This window comes from Ailuropoda melanoleuca, chromosome 1 (assembly GCF_002007445.2).
Source record: "Ailuropoda melanoleuca isolate Jingjing chromosome 1, ASM200744v2, whole genome shotgun sequence".
NCBI classification, from domain to species: Eukaryota; Metazoa; Chordata; class Mammalia; order Carnivora; family Ursidae; genus Ailuropoda; species Ailuropoda melanoleuca.
In genome coordinates, this window is record NC_048218.1 from 7,596,141 (window position 1) to 7,603,997 (window position 7,857).

General features: G+C 44.7%; 1 pseudogene; it reads left to right on the forward strand.

Moving 5' to 3' along the window:
- Positions 1-285: 285 nt before the first annotated feature.
- On the forward strand, positions 286-456 carry LOC117795606 (annotated as a pseudogene).
- The last annotated feature ends 7,401 nt before the right edge of the window (positions 457-7,857 follow it).

Consider the following 7,857-nt stretch of genomic DNA (forward strand, 5'->3'; position numbering starts at 1 on the left):
ATCCATGTTCAAGACTATGGCATTGGTACTGTGAGGTGGCTAACAAAATAATAATTATGTTTACATAAAAACTCTAAATTCTAATTTTTGAAATGTCACCAAGCCTGGTTTGATATAACGGTATCTAGATTCGTATGTCAAAGTGCCCTGACTGGGAGAGAGTCTCCCGTGTGGAAAGTATAACAGCTACCATAGGATTACAGGGGAGGCAACCTGGTTGTATAAAGTCGTCTTGGGCTGGTCCTGAAAGAACCATTTCTTTTCATTTCTTATTTTAAAAAACAGCTTTATTTTCAGCCTTTTGGCTAAGATCTAGCATCTGTTCTTATCAGTTTAATATCTGATATGTCCTTTATCCGAGGACAATATATTAAATGGATTTTTGGAGCAGGGAGAGTCCGTCCACTCCGCACGTTGAACTGGTATTGCAGCGTCCCCAGGAATGGCGCACCCCCTCGGGGGCTTCAAACTTGTGATGGGTGTTGGGGGCATCTGGCTGGCCCCCTCAGTAGAGCATGTGACTTTCCATCTCAAGGTTATGAGTTCGAGCCCCATGTTGGGCATGGAGCCTTCTTAAAAAATAATAAGGTGGCTCAGTCGGTTAAGTGTCTGCTGTCGGTTTCAGCTCAGGTGGTGATCTCAGGGTCATGAAATCGAGCCGTGCGACAAGCTCCATGCTCAGTGCAGAGTCTGCTTGAGATTCTCTCTCCCTCTCCCTCTCCCCTTCCTGCTCGTGCTCTCTTTCTCTCTAAAATAAATAAATAAATCTTCTAAAATAATAATAGTAATTAAAAAAAATAAAAACAGCTTTATTGAGGGGCGCCTGGGTGGCTCAGTCGTTAAGCGTCTGCTTCAGCTCAGGGTGTGATCCTGGCATTCTGGGATCGAGCCCCGCACCAGGCTCCTCCGCTGGGAGCCTGCTTCTTCCTCTCCCACTCCCCCTGCTTGTGATCCCTCTCTCGCTGGCTGTCTCTCTGTCAAATAAATAAATAAAATCTTTAAAAAAACAACAACAGCTTTATTGAGATATAATTTATAGACCATAGGGGCGCCTGGCTGGCTCAGTTGGTAGTGGATGAGGCTCTTGATCTCAGGGTCATGGCCATGAGTTTGAGTTGCATGTTGGGCACAGAGTTTACTTGAAAAAAATTTACGTACCATAAACTCACCCATTGCTAGGATACGGTAGATGCGTTTCAGCAAATCTCTATATTTACATACACGTTATGAATGAATCCAGGTTTCCAACACTTCCATTCATTCAAAAGACTCCCTTCACCTGTTGGCGGTCGCTCCCTGCTCCTACCTGCAGCCCCAGGCAACCACTGATCTACTCTGTCTCCACAGTTTTGCCTTTTCTAGAAATTTTCTATAAATAGACTCACACGATACACAGTCTTGTGTGTGGCTACTTTCACTTAGCAAAATGCTTCTAAGGTCCATCCCAGGCTGTTGCGTGGATCAGTAGTTCATTCCTTTTCATTGCCAAGTAGTATTCCATTGGGTGGATTATTTTAAGGCCTTATTTTAAAATGTTTTCTCATCGATATGATTGGAACTTCTGTATGACTAAAAACTCCAAACCTAGACAGTGTTTTGCTGTCTCTGTGCTGTCAGAGGAGAGGAAACCTGCAGGTCATTTCACCTGTGTCAGCTGGCAGAGAACATGGGAGGATAGTTTTTGAAATGTGGCTTCAACATTCAACTTGTGTTCTCAGATTTCAACTGAGGATACCTATTTTTCAGTGAAAAAGCATCGCATGTCTTTTACAGGATGTAATTGTTGAATGTAGGTTTTTTCTGAAACTTGCTAATGTCACTGATCAGGTAAGATTTATAACATGCCTGTGAGCTTAAACACAATTCTATATGTATTTTACCAGATAGGAAGATCCGTGGAAAGCTGCATGATCCATTGCAAGCATACCAGTCCATGGCACACAGTTTATAATTACCTTAGCTCTTGGGTTCACGGGAATGAGCTGAAGCCCCTAAGCGTGATAAAAATCTGATATTCTGTGAATGTGCTCCATGCACCTATTTTGGAGAGCATAGCCGCTGGTTCAAATGTCTTTGCGTGTATATTGCTTTGGAAATACTTTCTCAGCTTTGGAGGCATTCTCCAAACACTTTCTGACATAGCCCACATTCCAGGGTATTTGCAGAAGAGCTGCCGCTCTCCCCCCACGATCCATTTCCGGCTGCACAGCTGAGTGGCCCAAAGAGGAAAGAGTAGCTAGTGGTTTGGAGAATTTAGTTCAGTGGGCCCTGGAGGTCTTTATTTTTAACAGTATGATTAAACAATATTTCTGACAGCACAGGAAATTAGACACATGTTTATGAAGTGCTTCTTTTGAAAAGGGCACAATGCCAGGGTCTAAAGCCATGATTTATATATTTCATTCATTAAAAAGAAATTTTAGCAGCAACTATGAGATAGGTGCAGTGGGAGATGGGAAGTTGAGTAATTCTCATCTTCAGGCATGTACATCCTAGGAGGAAATACGACCCGGGTGTTATTCTTCAGATGATCTGTGTTTGCTGATGAGTTTTGGAAACCTACATGTTCTTTCTTCGGTTTGGTTTGGCAGAAAAATAGTTTCTGAATTATTCTGGAGACAGACATCTTTTGCTTCCCCTGAATACAAGTTTCTTTCCGATCAAGAGAACATGAGTTAAGTGGATCCAATTGTTTTGTGAAGGTGCATCGGCCGCTTATGAGATCTTTCATCTTAACTGTGATGATCGAACCTCCTGTACCGGTCATCAAGGGGACACGGCATGTTCTGAAGGGGCTCTGACCCAGGAGCCAAACAGCCTGGGTCCTGATTCTGGCTTTGCTGTTAACGAGCAGGGGGATCTTTGGTATCAACGTTGTTTTCCCCGGGGTCTCGGTTGTTTCATCTAGAAAAGGAGGACACTCGTGGCAATACGTTTTTAGGTTCCTCAGCAAGCAAATTCCATGAGGCCTTTTTCACTGAGGAAACAAATCCCTGGCAAGCCCTCGTCTAATAATTACTGTTAGGTAACCCTCCTAAGGCTTTATGACTTTGCCAATCTTCGGGTGGTATACACTTTTTCTTTCCTTGGGTTTATAATGGAGCAAAGTTAAGAAACATGTCATTGATATGTATTGAGGTTTTAAACATTGATTTTTGCCTGAATAGTAATGAGAGAATTAACTGTTGTGGGTTCTGTTTTGTTTTGTTTTGTTTTTGGCTTGGGTTTATCGACCCAACCCCCTCTAAAGATTGATTTATTTGGGGGGGGCAACTGGAGAGGGGCAGAGGGAGGGACAGTCTTAAGCACACTCTGCACTGAGTGCAGAGCCTCACGAGGGGCTCGATGCCATGGTCCTGAGATCACGACCTGAGCTGAAGCCAAGTCGGATGCTTAACCGACTGTGCCACCCAGGTGCCCCAAACTTTTGTGTCATATATATGCTCACACACGCGCACCCTTTCTACCATGAAAATGAGAAAATCAAGTCATTAACATAGGCAAATTAGAGGTGAGACTTTGGAGTTTTAGTGTTATTTCTCCTGTCCTCCTCCAACACCCAATTCCAAGTCTGATAAATCGTGAAGATGGTGACAGAGGTCATATGACATCCACATCCCGATGACCTGCTGTCCCCAAATAAAGGAAGGATAAGATCCCTGTCTTTGTAATGTAAAAGGCAGTATTTGTTCATTTTTTAAAGTTTTAATGATTACTTCTCAGATATCTGCAAAACCTGTGATAGTCTTTATAAAGAACAAAGAATGTTCTTCGGAACAAAGGACAACAGAACACCAAAAACATAAAAATTGAAGATTCAGGGTTTATCCTGCCTTCTGGCTACGTGAGGCAAAGCCACTGGGCATGGGGAACCCTGGTACATTTTGATAAAATTTCAACACCAGGTCTTAGAAAGATCTGTAAGTCTTCAGTCTCATGAAACAAATAGTCTGTTCTTCAATTTTAAAAAGGCGTATCAAGAAAATCGACCTCAAAGTTTAGATACAAAGTTTAGGTGTTAAGTCAAATCTCCAATTTCATTAGTCATGGAAAGTATGATGATTATATAATCCGAAAACAGTTCCTTTCTGTCCTCAGCTGAAAATGGAAAATAAAGTGCCTGCGTGTGATATAGGCTTGGGATGAAACGCCACAGTTGTGGGGAGGGAGGCAGGACCTAGCCAGACGTAGAGAGACAAAGGCCAGGAAGGATCTGATACCATGTGGGTGATTTAGATTAAAGATGAATCTAGTAACCAGGGGACATAGAGTTTTACGAATAGATGTAAGCAATATAAAAGTAAGTTTAAAAAAAAAAGTAAGTTTCAAGCAAATGCTGAAATGAGGTCTTGCTGCAAATGACAGAAACCCCAAAGTAACCGTGGCTTAAACACACAAGTGTTTTCTCTAAACAGTTGTGGGAAGGGCGCCCCAACCAACAGAAGCCCAGGTTCCTTCTACCTGATTGCTCACATCCTCAACATGAAGCTTCACCTTACGGACCAAGACAGCTCTTCAAGCCCCATCTAGGCAGCAAAATGAAAGGAGGGGGAAGAGAACAAGCTCCTCTATTTAAGGATACTTCCCAGGAGTGGCAAATACCAATTGCCCTTACATCCCGTTGCCTAGAATTTAGTGACATGGTCACAACTAGGTGCCTGGGAGGTTGGGATTCTGGTGGAGGTTGGGTTTCTTGATACTAGGTGCTTTTTGCTCAGTTAGAAATTGGGGTTCTCTTGTTGCAGAAAAGTACATCTGTGTGCCGGACTTTAACCTTGCACAGAGAGCAATCTGGCCCTTGCCTTCCATTCTGATAGGTTGTCAAGTTCCGCCAGAGTGTGTAGACTGGGGGCTGCCATGTGAGCAAGTGCATGTGATTTAAGGTCCTTTAGGATGGGGTCTATGGGTCACGACGTAGTAGTTCAGCTTCAAGAGGGGCTTGGGGCTGAGATCAGATATATGGGAAACCAGCATGGCTACCTGATGGAGCCCCAACAGAACTCTGGTCCCAGAGCTTGGCTGGGCTTCCGTGGTTGGCAACGCTCTGTGTGCGTTGTCACTCGTCGACACCAAAGAGTATGCTGCCCACGACTCCATAGGGAGAGGACCCTGGAAGCTCCAGTTTGGGTACTTTCCTGGACTCTGCCTTCTGTACTTCCTCCCTTGGCTGATTTTAATCTGTATCCTTTTGTTCTAATTAACCTTTTTTTTTTTTAAATGCTTTTTTTTTTTTAAGATTTTATTTATTTATTTGACAGAGATAGAGACAGCCAGCGAGAGAGGGAACACAAGCAGGGGGAGTGGGAGAGGAAGAAGCAGGCTCATGGCGGAGGAGCCCGACGTGGGGCTCAATCCCAGAACGCTGGGATCACGCCCTGAGCCGAAGGCAGATGCTCAACCGCTGTGCCACCCAGGCGCCCCTTGTTCTAATTAACCTTAACTATGGGTACAACAGCTTCTAGTAAGTTCTGTGTGACTCTCCAGTGAACGATTGAAACTGAGGACGGTTTGGGGAATCCCACAAACTTGTAATTGGTCTCAGAAGTGAGAGAGGTTTGCTGTGCACTGTGCTCATGTTACCTTCCCAGCATCCCAACCACGCCCTGGTAATGGCACAATGGAACAAAAGGGCTGGTCTGCTTCTGGCCAGAGGCTCTACACGGGCCATGCCTTCACTGCCTGGCCAGAAAATGAAGGTTCTAACACGGGAATAAACTTGTAATTCAGTCAGGGTACCCCACGCGCTGCAATGAAAGATATCTGCTATTGAAGAAGAGGAGAATGTTGGAAGAGAAAAGCAAGCCACCACAAAATCAAACCTGCCCTTTCAGCCACTCAAATACCTATGCACCTGTCTTCCAACATGTTGTACAGAGTCATACCTTTTGCAAGAACAACAACCTCAAAGTTCCATTAGGGCACATCTCTCAGCTTGAACACCTGTGTCTTGGATGGTGTCCAGAGCCCTTCTTCAGTGCAGAGGGGGCCCCTGTGGCCTGGAAACCCATGCACTTAAAGAAAAGTTCTGCTTTAAAATGAGCGATAGACAATGGTTCAGAAGGAAAAGTAGTTACAGCAAAAACCCCCATTTGGAAAGGGGAGTCACGGAGAACACCCAGCAGTCCTTGGCCCACAGCAGTGATCAAATCCTACGGGAACCGGAACGGCGAGGACCCCCTTCTCTGGCAGTGGAGTAAGTTCTTTGGTCGGCCCATCTGAATACCTCTGGCTCTGGAACAATTCTTCTTGCCCAATATCCTCCTGTCCCTGCCCTGCAGGAGGACTTCCTTGTCCGTCATCTTTAAAAGCCCCATCAGGAGTGAGCATTGGAGGGTATTTGCTGGGAGTAGAACCGATATAGGGTCCTAGGGTTACTTTAGGGATTGGTCAGTCACCTGCAATTTGGGGCTAGTTTGCTGTTTCTTTATCAATATGATTAATGTCCTCACAAACCTCTGGGTTTCTGATATGCTTGTTTCTGGTCAGTTTCGCTTTAGGATTGCCAGATTTAACAAATCCTAAGAAAACACAGGATTCCCAGTGAAGCCTGAATTTCAAAAAACGGAGAATGATACTTCGCAAGTAACATATTTGAGACGCCATTACCCTAAAAAAACTATTTGCTCTACTCTCCTACCCGCTTCTTTTCCATCTAATGACCACTGCCCTCAGACCATATGAAATGGCCGGCTTGGTTAGGAAGATAACACCCATTCACTGATGTTTGCCTCTGGACTGCCTCTCACTGGCAGAAAAACAGATAGGAAGCTCTTTGTGAAACCAAGAGGCCTCAGTAAAACTGCCTGCCCAGGCTGCCTTTGCTGGGAGTGTAGGAGCTCGGGTTTTTTAATTCAGCAAGACTTGAAATTACCAGGTTATGAGTCAAATTACATTGTAGACTCCAGACAGAGAGGGCTTCCTTGGCAGAACAAATTCTTCATTCTGTTTCCAGGCTGCCTGGCTCTTTCCCCGAGTTCACCTCTCTTTTGGACTTCTCAGGAAGTGGAAGGAAGCAGCTGAATGTGCCCCAGATTCTGAAATTTTCCAACCATTTTTTCCTAACGCTCTGCCTTGGTCAGCAGGCCGTATCCCTTCTCAGGCAGCAACGGGAATGTGCCACCCAATGTCTCTTGGCCAGGTCATCATTTTTCCTACCTACCTACTGAGTCCTTGTCATCCAACTGCTTAATCAGTGCCCCATCTTAGGTTCTGTTAGGACTGGACTCAGCTGTGGGGGTCAGAAGTCACAAAATAATCTGAAGTAGATATATTCGTTTCCTATTGTTACTGTAACAAATTGCCAGAAATTTAGCAACTTAAAACAATCCACGTTTATTCTCTTACAGTTTTAGAGGTCCAACGTCAGAAATGAGACTTCTGGAACTAAAGGCAGGGATCTGCGAAGCTGGGTGCTTCTGGAGGCTCCAGGGGAGAATTTGTTTCCTTGACTTTTCCAGTTCCTCAAGGCCACTCCTGCTCTTTGGTTTATTATGTTCCTTCTTTCCATTTTCAAGGTGACTCCCTCCAACCACTGCTGCTAATATCTTGTGTCTCAGACATTCCTACGTCCCTCTTACAAGCACCCTTTTGTTGACATGGGGCCCACTCAGATCATCTCCTCTCTCAGTGTTCTCAACTCATTTGCAAAGTCCCTCTTGTAAGGTAACATATTCACAGTTCCCAGGGATTAGGAGGTGAACATCCCTTTTTGGGGGGAGTGGGGAAGGAGTATTGTTCTGTCTACTACAACAAGGAAGAAGTTTATTTTTCTCTCAAATAAATGGAGGCAGTCCCCTAGGGCCAGTACGGGGGAGCCAATGATCATGAGGATCTCAGGCTCCTTCCACCTTGTCCTGC